Source organism: Trachemys scripta, chromosome 2 (genome assembly GCF_013100865.1).
Source record: "Trachemys scripta elegans isolate TJP31775 chromosome 2, CAS_Tse_1.0, whole genome shotgun sequence".
Taxonomy (NCBI): Eukaryota; Metazoa; Chordata; order Testudines; family Emydidae; genus Trachemys; species Trachemys scripta.
Window position 1 is genome coordinate 101,839,168 of NC_048299.1, and position 12,242 is coordinate 101,851,409.

Here is a 12,242-nt window from a genome sequence, read left to right on the forward strand (position 1 = left end):
GGAAATTGAATACATATAGATATTGACCCTGAAATGTCCACATAATCATTTTGGTGATACAAGAAGCTGTTGCAGTCATCAGACCACATTCATCCATTGCAATCATGTATTTGTGCCAATAGATTGTTCTTGAAAGCAACAAGGTGTATGTGTGTATGTGTGTGTATATATATATATATATATATATATATATATATATAGGCAATACTGTCACTAGGTAAGAAGGAACTGTCTGACACTTAGCAATCTTAGTAGCTGTCCTCTTGCAATGAATTCCACATGTGTGCAGGAGTCCACATGTGCTGCTGAGTTCAATACAGGATTGGTACCCAATAACTAGCTTGTGAAAATGCATATACATTGACATTCCTGTAGCATCAGTCAGATCTCATTGCCATATCTTTATAAGCTATGCTTCCAACAAAAATGTGTGAAATTTTCATACCTGCACCATTGTCCCAGTCATATGGGATAACAAATAGAAAATGTGTTCCTGAGTTTTTCCCCCCCATGTTGTAGGCCAAATTCCCATACCTGCTATACAGGCAGAACTCTCATCAAACCCAAAGGGAGGTTCGGTAATTTGTATTATCCTACATAAGCATTAATTGTGCAAGACCATCCTTTGTGCACTCCTGGGGTAGGTATAAATCAAAATGGGAGGAGCTAGGGAAATTAAAAACGTTAGTTTTATTTAGGACTAATTCTGAAGACATTACTTAGGTCAACGTTTTTTAACAAATGTTTTTCAATTTTTCAATAAAATCTGTAAATGAAAATTTTCATTTCTTTTCAGTTTTAGATCTTTCCTTTGCTTCTCCTCCCTGCCCCCCTTTGCACTTCCAATGTGGGAAAAGATAAGGGGACAGTTGAATGACACATGAATCAACACAGCATAATGTGTGCAAAAAAATATAGGTGCAGAATTGAGAGATGTTTCTTACATCTGGGATTGATTGTTTCAGTTACATTAGCTCCTGTGTTGTTTGTACTGTAGTTACATCACTCATCCTTTTTTCTTTTGAAAAAGGATGGAAAACCACAGAAAATACTAAGCCTGATTATGATCTCACAACTGTTTGAATCCAGAATCACTCCCACTGATTGCAACCATTTAACTTCAGTCATGTGGACTGCATAGGGATGGATGTCTTCCAATTGTGTGGAATTGGTGGTTTGTTGCATATTGTACTCTGTAGCTTTTTAGTTGATAGTTATGTGTGGGGTATTACATTGAATTATTATTAAAGAAAAGAGTTGTTTGTTAAGGGAAGGTTATCTGTAACAATGTTTATCATTTGGGGAAGTTTCTGCATATTCACAATAATGATAAAGGCTATCTGTTAAATATATGATTCACCTTAAAAAAAAAAAAGTTGTTTTTTAGATAAAGTTAAAAAAATCTCCAAGTATGTTATAAAACAATGTTTTCTCAACCTTTGGCATTCAGGCTTTTTGCATGAATCTGTAAGAGAACATCAGATAATATGCTGGGAGTCCGCTGCTTCTAGTTTGAATTCTAGACAAGTTTGAGAAGAAACTTTTGACTGGCAGGAGGATCTCCATTGCAAATTGGGGCAGGAGAAGATACACAAAAGAAATTTATAATGAGATTTCTTTCACCAATTGTCAGGCAGAGAGATTGATACTCGATTTTGTATTTTTCCAGTCAAGTGTAAGGTATTTTGATGTTTTTCATCCAGACCTGTAAATCAATGTGCTGTTTCCTCAAAACTACCTGTATTGCTTTTGCTAATGTCTGTATTCCAGTTAGTCTGTAGCAACATATAGTTGAAATAAAAAACAGTAATGTTTTTTGTCTAACTGCTTTCTATTTCATGACAAAGCACCAAACAGTGTATGTAAAGTGCAAGTCTCTGTGCACAAGCTGTGAGGGTACAGAACATGTGTCCTGTGGCCATTAAAGTACAAAGAGGCTTAGATATTTTCTTAGAACAGGGGTACTGCTGTATGTGTAGCTAGTTTTAGGCAGTTTTTGTTTGCACTGCCAAGGTAGTTACTTAGGGCATAGCTACACTTGCAAGTTAGAGCACATTAAAGCAGGCCTGTGCGCTCTAACTCACAACATGTCCACACTGACAAGGCACGTAGAGCACCTGGACTCCGCAGCTAGAGCGTTCCTGGTACTCCACCTTGGTGAGCGGAATAACGTTTGATGCGCCCCCGCTGGAGTGCCCCAGCACCAGTGTGGATGCCCTGCTGTTAATGCGCTCTGATCGGCCTCCAGAAGTGTCCCACAATGCTTGTTCATCACTTTGAACTCTACTACCCTACCCTCAGGTGACCAACCATCAGAGCCACCCTTTAAATTCTCTGGGAATTTGAAAATCCCCTTCCTGTTTGCTCAGCCAGGCATGGAGTGCTCTCAGTGAATCTTTCCAGGTGACCATGCCTCCACACACCAGGTGACCCCCCAGCATGGAGCAATGGCGAGGTGCTGGACCTCATCAGTGTTTGGGGGGAGGAAGCTGTCCAGTCCCAGCTGCGCTCCAGCCATAGAAATTATGATATCTTCGGGCAGATATCAAGGAACATGACGGAAAGGGGCCATGACTGGGACTCAGTGAAGTGCAGGGTTAAAGTGAAGGAGCTGTGGAATGTCTACTGTAAAGCCTACAACGCAAACCGCCGCTCCAGTGGTGTCCCCAAGAGCTACTGTTTCTACAAAGAACTGGACGCGATAGTTGGGGGTGACCCCACCTCCACTCCCAGGACCACCAGGGACACTTCAGAGCCCATTTCAACAAGGCAGGAGGAGGAGGAGGAGGAAAGCAGGAGTGAGGGTGCTGAGGAGGAGGAAGACACCCCAGAATCCCTAGATGCATGCAGCCCGGAGCTGTTCTTAAGCCAGAAGGAAGGTAGCCAGTCGCAGCAGCCAGTGCTTGGGAAAAGACAAACACCAGAGGAGGTTCCCAGTAAGTGGCTTTTATTTTGGGAAGGAAGTTATTTGGTATGGGCTCTTGGGGCAAGGAGGGTTAGGGCTACATGCATGCAGAAAAGGGCGTTGATGTGCTCTCTTATATCGCGGTAATCTGCCTCAGTGATCTCTTCAAAGGTCTCAGCCAGAACTTGGGCTATGCGCTTGCGCAGGTTTCTTGCGAGAGCCACTGTGGTCCTTGTCCCAGTCAGGCTAACATGTCTGTACACTGTGCCGTGAGGGGACTATTGCTGCACACGGGCAAGCTGCATATGGGCTAGGGCAGAAGCCGCATTGCAGTAGAAGACCCTCCCTTGCTTCCCAGGTCATCCTCAGCAGTGAGATATATTCCAGGACGAACTCGTGTGAAAAATGTGGGGACAGTGTTCAGTATAGGGGCCCCCTGCAGCTGTTGGCTCTCCCCAAGGCACAGAAATCCAGAGGACAGTATGGCCGTGAAACAATCAGTCCCCCTTCATCCTGTACTTATTCACCATTTTGGGGCTCCCGTGGGTTATGTGAGCTCGCTTTGGGATGGGCAAATTATTCTTTATTGTGCAGACTGTGTTTGCCCTTAACTATGGGGGAATCATTGCTCTGTCTGGTGTGAACAATACTGCCTCTCAAGTGTTGCATTTTGCCTTTACAGATGCAACCTTGAGATCTCAGTCGTCCGTGTTATCACCGGAAGAAAGACTTCAAAGAATTAGGAAGAGGCCACATAGAAGCAAAGAAGACATGCTGCATGAAGTAATGCAGCAGTCCCTTAATGAGAATCTAAAAGCATAGGAGTGGAGGGAGAGCGAAAGGAGGATCCGCCAGCAGAATGCAGATCGATGGCACATAAGTGTGGCGCTCCGGCAGCAAAGCATGGATCGGCTGATAAGCATCATGGAGCGCCAAGTGGACTCGATCCAGGTGCTCGTAGCCATGCAGGTGGAGCACTACCACTCCCCCCCCCCCTGCAGCCATTGTCCCAAAACTCTTTCCCTTGTGCCCCCATGTCACCTCCAACTCACTTTCCCCAACCTCCAGGTTCTTATCGCCATCAGCTGCCTCCAACATCTGTAGCTTCACCACCCAGGACTGAAAACTACGACTCTTACCCACTGCACTCAACCCCCATCACCATGCAGTATAGCCATCCTGAAGTGCAGCATTTATTGCACAGTGCTCCAGATAGGAAGACGGAGTATGACAACAGGACATACGCAAATCTGTGCTTGTACTGTTCCCTTCCCCACCCCACCCCACCCCACCCCACCCCACCCAACCCCAACCCCCTCGCCCTGTTTCCCAAGCAGTTGTGTTTCTTTAAATGAATTTTCTTTTCAATAAATGGATTTCTTGGCTTTGAAAACATTCTTTATTATTGCATAAAGATACCTTAGCCCAGGAAAGCAACAGGCACTGCAAGTCAGTGTAGCAAACACAGATTCCTACTAACATCGGAACCACTGCACTTCACTTCCGTGCAGGGCACCAGACATTACTGGTGGCTTTCAGCCTCAAATTGCTCCTTCAAGGCATTCCTAATCCTTGCAGTCCCGTGCTGGACCTCTCTAATAGCCCTGCTCTCTGGCTGTTCAAATTCAGCCTCCAGGTGTTGAACCTCTGAGTTCCATGCCTGAGTGAATTTTTCACCCTTCCCAAATGTTATGGAGGGTACAGCACGTGGATATAACCGCGGGGATGTGATCATCAACCAGGTCCAGCTTCCCATACAGAGAGCACCAGCGGCCCTTTAAACGTCCAAAAGCACACTCCACCATCATTCTGCACCAGCTCAGCCTGTTGTTGAATCACTCCTTCCTGCTATCAAGGCTCCCTGTGTAGGGTTTCATGAGCCAGGGCATTAAAGGGTAAGCAGGGTCTCCAAGGTGATCTTCTGGTCTGGGAAAAAAGTCCCGGCTTGCAGTTTCCTGAAAAGGCCAGTGTTCCGAATGACGCGTGCGTCATGCGCCTTTCCAGGCCAGCTTGTGTTAATGTTAATGAAACACCCACAGTGATTCACAAGCGCCTGGAGAACCATAGAGAAATATCCCTGCCAATTAACGTACTTGGAAGCTAGGTGGGCTGGTGCCAGAATTGGAATATGCATCCCATCTATCGCCCTTCCGCCATTAAGGAAACCCATTTGTGCAAAGCCAGCCACAATGTCATGCACTTTACCCAGAGTCACGGTTCTTCTGAGCAGAATGCGATTAATGGCCCCGCAAACTTGCATCAATGCGATTCCAACGGTTAAATTTTCCCATTGCAAACTGCTTAGTGACTGCTCTGTAGCTGTCTGGAGTTCCCAGCTTCCAGATTGCAATAGCCACCCATTTCTCCACTGTCTCAATCTCGTGTCTTTGCAGGATGGGGGCGAGCTCCTCACACAATCCCATGAAAGTGGCTTTTCTCAGAAAGTTCTGCAGCCACTGCTAGTCATCCCAGACTTGCTGGACCATGTGATCCCACCACTCAGTGCTTGATTCCTGAGCCCAAAAGTGGCATTCCATGGTGGTGAGCATGTCTGTGAATGTCACAAGCAATCTCGTGTCATATGCGTTACTCGGTGGATCTTAAGGAGTAACTCAACTGCCAAATGTGACGTGCTGGCGAGACTCATCAGCATATTCCTCAGCAGTTCAGGCTCCATTCCTGCAGATCAAAAGGGAAGACAGAGCGTGCAGTATAAAAAACATTGAAAGATGGTGCCAAATGTGGACAGAAGCACAACATTTGCTGGGATGTGAATCAATGAATCACAGGGTGTTGGGACAAGACCCAGAATGCCCCGCATTCCCCGTCCCCTTCCCACAAGTCACAGCGCCAGAATGGGAAGAGGTGGGATAGCTGCCCATAATGCACCGCTCCCAATGCCGCTGCAAGTGCCGCAAATGTGGCCATGCCAGTGCGCTTGCAGCTGTCAGTGTGGACAGACTGCAGTGCTTTCCCTACTGCGCTCTACGAAGGCTGGTTTAACTCAAAGCACTCTACATTTGCAAGTGTAGCCATGCCTTTAATATAAGTAATTTAGCATTGTAAAACAATTGGGGACATCTAGGGGCAGTTGCTTAGGGTAGGTGGTGGCTCAGTAAAAGTGGGTACCACTGTATCATATGAACCTGGTAAACATAAATATGATGCATTTATTTATGCAGTGGTATAACACCATGGAGGACATCCTAGAAATGAACAGAATAAACAAGAGCCTTCACCTGTGAAACTCTCTAGGGGTCATGCTCAGAGAAGGAAATGTCACACGCTCAGCAACCCAGCCTGAAACCTATGGCTTCCTGAATCAATAGATACTTGACACAGTGTGTCACAGAACTGAAGAACTTACAGAATGTGTTGGACACTATCAACTGCTGTTTAAGGAAGTCGTAAGCAGATAAGATGCTGAGGGGACTGGGAGTGCTCTACTGATCCAGTTTCCTAATCCCCCATGCAGATAGAATTGCAATCTATCAGAGGTGAATTACAATTGCACCTCCCACTAGACATTTTTCTCCATAAAATGTATAAATCTGAGGAATATGCACCCTGCTTCTTTAAGCATGAGTGTGGCAGGGCAGGGGTAAACCCCTTGAATGCCCTGCTAAAATGCTCCATAAGCCCTAATTTCTGGTAGGGAAGCCAGGTGTGGGGGCCCAGGCGGTCAGCAGAGAGCCCAGCTGCAATCCCTAACCAGGGCTGGATCACTGCTGAGTTGAGTTGAGTAGCGACAGCTGGGCTGAAGAGGAGGAGGGCTATAAAAGCCCAGGGAAAGCTTAGTCGGGAGGCTAGCCTGGGAGGGGATAAGAGCAGTGCCGGCTCCAGGCACCAGCCCAGCAAGCAGGTGCTTGGGGTGGCCAACAGAGAGGGGCGGCACGTCCGTCTCTTCGGCGAATTGCCGCCGAAGACTGAAGCGGCGGCGGTAGAGCAGATTGCGACTTTTTTTTTTCCTATTTGCTGCTTGGAGCGGCAAAAACCCTGGAGCCGGCCCTGGATAAGAGGGTTACATCTCTGTCTCCTCACCAAAGGAAAGGAGCCTCATTGGCCAGGAGACCCTGGGAGGGTCTGACTGGGGATAGCCATTGAAGGGAAAAGAGGGATAACACTGTTGCACTGTAAATAAAGACACAAGGGTGAAGCAACAAAGAAGGCATGGGGACTCTATTTTAACCAACCAACACAGGGCACAGGCACAAGAGAGTGGAAACCTGTGCGGACCCTGTGACACTGGGGGCTTGTCCAGGATCCTTCTAGCCATTGTTACTAGTGGCTGCCAGCATGGAAGAGACTCCAAAGTGGCTGGTGACCTCAGTGCAAAAAATACAACAGTCCCAACAGACAAAATGACAGGCCCTAATGATGTGGCAGGTGGACCAACAGCGGACACTCCAGGAGTTTATCAGGGAACAGTCTGCGACCCAACAGATCCTCCAAAGATTGATGAGTCTGGCACCAGGAGATGGGACCAGGACACTGCGGTGGGGGCTCTGTAAGATGGGCCCCACAGACAACCCTGATCCATTTCTGGGGACTTTTGAACGGGTGGCTACGGCAGCCAGCTGGGAACAGGTGACCTGGGCCCTGTGGCCAGCCCTATACCTGGGAGGGGAAGCCCAAGCCGCGTTCATGGCTTTGGGTGAGGCCCAGGCCAGAGACTACGAGGCTGTAAAGGCAGCTATACTAGACTGCGTGGGGCTATCAACCAAGAGATATCGTCAGCGGTTCTGAGTGGCCCACTGGATGGAGGGCCTGCGGCCCAGGGCATTCGCCCAGAGACTAATGGACTGGGCCACCCGGTAATTGAGGCCCACAGCTCAGACAATAGAGGTGGTCATGGACCAAGTGGTCTTGGAACCGTTCCTCCTTGGATTCCCAGACCCAGTTCACGTGTGGGTCCGAAGACATCAGCCAGCCCACATGCAGGAGCTGCGCCAGGGTTTTTGCCGCCCTAGGCAGCAGCGCTCCTCCTCTGAGCATTCAGCGGCGGGGGGCCTTCCGCTCCGTATCTTCGGGGCACTTCGGCGGCGGGGCCCAGAGCAAGTGAAAGATCCGCCGCCGAAGACCCAGGGCGGAAGGCCCCCCGCCGCTGAATTTCCGGTGAGGACAGCAAAATGCCTCTCCCCAAATCCTGCCGCCCTGGGCGACCGCCTAGGGTCACCTAGTGGAAGCACCAGCCCTGCCCACATGGCTGATGCAGTCCGACTAACGGAGGAATATGTGGAAGCAGAGCGGCCCTGGCGGGTAGTGAAGCCCAGCAAGGGAACAGGACCAGGGAAAAGCCCACTGGACTCTATACCCATCAGGAGAATAGAGGGGGTCAGACCTGGAGCCCACCCGCAGTGCGGACACCTGGGCCATAAAAAGCAGGACTGTTCACAGATGGAATGTGGGCTGGCCAACTTTTGTGGGTGGACGGGGGCGCCAGAAGGGAGCGGAGAGATATCCTCTGACCACTAGACCAGTGTTGATGGGGGGGAAGCCCCAGAAAGGGGTAGTGGATTCCGCCTCCTCCCACTTGCTTGTGTGAAGTGGACTAGCGAAGCCCTAGTGGATGATCCCAGGGGCAAGAGTATCCCTGTGGTGTGTCCACGGAGAAACTAGGAGCTATCCGGTGGCTCAGATGCCTATGGAGGTCCATGGGTGCTTCCGGTGGCAGCGGGTAGGGGTCATAAGGAACTTGGCATACCCAGTCCTCTTGGGGAGTGACTGGGGACCCCGATCCGGCAAAGCCTGGAGGCTGGGCGTGGGGCCTGAGGAAAGGGCACCGGAGTACCCGATGGGAGGGGTAAAAGGGTGTAAGGGGAAGCCCAAAACCACAGAGGCAAAAGAACCTCTCCCTCTCACCCCCGCCCCGCTCCGGAGCTGGGGGGGAAAAGGAGGGCTAACAGGGAAGCTCCTAGACAACAAGGCAAAGACATTAAAGAGTGCTGGTTATGCGGCAATGAAGGACCCCCTATGGAGGTGTGCCAGGAGTGTAGTCCTCGGGAATCTGAGGAAGGCAAGGACCTGGAAGTCAGGGAATGGAACCCGGAGGTAGGGTATCTAGGCCACCAGCCACGGATAGAGCAGGAGTGCTGGCTCTGCTGGGTCGGGGGAAATAGAGGGGAGACCTGTCACTTCCATGGAGGTGGGGAGGGTGCCTGGTAACCCCGGAAGGGGTCCGCAAGAGCCCACAGCAGGGGTACCGGAGCTCCCACCAAGGGGCGGATTTGTCCGGCCGAAGAGGGGCAGGGGCAGGTGGAGCCAGGTGGCTTCTTGAAGGGGCGAGATGTGTGGCAGGGCAGGGGTAAATCCCTTAAATGCCCTGCTAAAATGCTGGTTAAGCCCTAATTTCTGGTAGGGAGGCCAGGTGTGGGGGCCCAGGCAGTCAGCAGAGAGCCCAGCTGCGAGGCCTAATGAGGGCTGGCTCACTGCTGTGAGTTGAGCTGAGTTGAGTAGCGACAGCTGGGCTGAAGAGGGGGAGGGCTATAAAAACCCAGGGGAAAGCTCAGTTGGGAGAGAAGGGTTACATCTCTGTCTCCTCACCAAAGGAAAGGAGCCTCAAGGGCCAGGAGACCCTGGGAGGGTCTGACTGGGGACAACCATTGCGGGAAAAAGTGGGGATAGCACTGTTGCACTGTAAATAAAGACACAGGGGTGAAGCACTGAAGACGTGTGGGGACTCTTTATTTTAACCAGCCAACACAGGGCACAGCCACAAGAGAGTGGAAACCTGTGTGGACCCTATGACAATGAGGCTTCAGGGGCTGATTTATCACTCCAAAGTTTCACTGAAATCAGTGGAGATACACTGTCAGAATATGAGATAATGCAGTGGGGAATTAGGCCCTATGTGTCAAATTTATATTTGCTAAAACGAAGAAACAAAATACTAACTGTCTACAGCTCTAGTGAAAAAAGATTTTTACTAAAAGAAGAGAGGTGATGGAGATTTAAAATTTGAATGTACAGTATGTCACGGTGCCTCAGTGGGTGAAACTGAGAATACAAGATTCCGGACAAACTGCTAAGCAATAGGGCAGACACACCACAAACTGGTAGTTATTCTTCCATAAGATATACCAAACCAGCAACAAAAGCAAACTTCTGTCTCACCACATTGGCTAACGAAGTCAGAAATGCAGCCACCTTAGGTATTCCAGTCCTTGTTTCAACACCCAGACACTAGACTCAATGACGAGTGGTTATTTAAAACCAATTTCATCAACAAAAGAGTTCTGATCCCAAAGGACCAGCCACAATATCCAGGTCAATATATAACTTAGATCTTACTCAAAAATCATGCTGTTCCCAATCCTTTAGTATCTAATATCCAAAGGTTTATTTATAAGAGAAAAGAAAGAGGTGAGAGTTTTAATTGGTTAAAGAAATCAAATACATACAATAATTGTAAAGTTCTTGGATCAGGCTTGAAGGAGTGATGGAATAAACTGCTGGCTTGTTAAGTCTCTGGTTGCTTCCAAAAAATTGGAAGATCCTCAGTCCCTTGGTTAGAATGCTTCCATTAGTATAAATTCATAGTCCAGAGATCAGAGCAGGAAAGAGGCAAAATGGAGATATTTGAGATAGTTCCAGGACTTTTTATAGCTTCTGCCACATGGAGAAAAACTCATTGTACCAAGCAAAGCCCCCAGCACATTTAGTGGAAAAGTACAGGCACAAGATGGAGTCCAGTGTCACATGATCTAGTCACATGCCCTTGCATGCTTCAATGAATCATAGCAGGGGCCATTACCCATATTCTGGCTGGAACATCCACAGGAAAGCCCATCAGGTGGAGAAAAGCTTCTTCCATGGCATGGTATGTTCATTGATGGGCCATCAACTTGAATACTCCATTCACAATGAGCTGGGTAGACCAGATGTAGTCTACCTTGTGGGTGTTAAAACAGGAGCAAACATTTGAAATACAGGTATACAGTCAATATTCATAGCTTGAGATACAAAAATGATGCATGCATGCAAATAAGAGAATCATATTCAGCAAACCATAACTTTTCCATTGACACCTTACATGACATACTTTGTGCAAGACTTGTTGCAATATATAACAGTGGTAGCAACAATGATCTACATGGTTATATTTTAATTATATAATGTCACACAATGCGATTAAGGGATTGAGATGATACTGAAATTCTCAATGGAATGCCAGATTCCATTACATTTTTATGAAACTTTAAAGGCTTAAATTTGTTTAAAGAGATTAGTGATTTTGAGTTCTTCAGTATTTGAGAGCTGAGCTGGAGCCACCTGAAAAGGACTTGATTTTCAGAAAATGCTGGGCAACACTGAGACTCAGGACCCTTTAAGGTGTCTCAAGATAGGCACCCACAATCCCAAGTATTATTTGAAAATGTAGGATTTAAGACCAGATTTTCAAAGGTATTTAGGTGCCTAGTGGGATTTTCAAAAAACTCCCATTGGTTACCTCACTCTATTGTTGTAAGATGAGAAAACATTAATGGGTCAGATCTGCAGCTGGTGTAAATCAGCATATTTAAACCAGCAGAGGATCTGGCCCCAAATGTGTGGCACAATCATTTTATTTAGTAAAACTGTTAACTTTGGTTTTTCTTTTTAGTTGTTTTGTGTATTTAAGGAGGCTTGGGGGAAACTAACTGCCCCATACCCCTTAACCCCCCCAAATCCCATTTAATATTGGGCAAAATTTTGCCCCAAGTAGCACCTCTGACACTCAACTGACATCAGTGGGGTGGTACTGGTGTAATTTAGATCAGAATTTGTTTTACTACACTTTGATGGAAAATATATGTGCAACAAAATAATGAATAAAATGAAAGGGGAAAGGGAAGAAAAAATGTGAATATTTAAAAACAGCCCAGGCAGTTTATAGTTTTATGCTTCTCTAGTAAGAATTCACTGATAGACATTTATCTCTCCTCTTACCATAATAAAAATACAAACCTTGTCATGTTTCTATATTGTTGCAGTTTGAAAGGAAGTTATTGAACAACAGGAAAGGAATTATTTCAAAGTGGAATACAATCTTCACTCAGCCAGTAGTTTCATATTGCCTCAGGGGCTTTAATTTTTATAGGTATTTGAAGGAGACATGCTTTTTGTGTGCTAAAGCATACATGAAGTGAAGATGAAGTAAGCAGCATGTAAGACTTTCCTTAGTTTGTCAGACTTCTGAGACAAGCTGTTTGTTGGGTGCGTGGGCTAACATTGTTGATTTAGCATCTGATTTCCAAACTCTTTATGCTCAGAATCCATGCAATTCATTCAAGAATTAATATCACATTAATGTACATTCACAAAGATTCATTTTTATCATTAAATGTCAGTGAAGGTA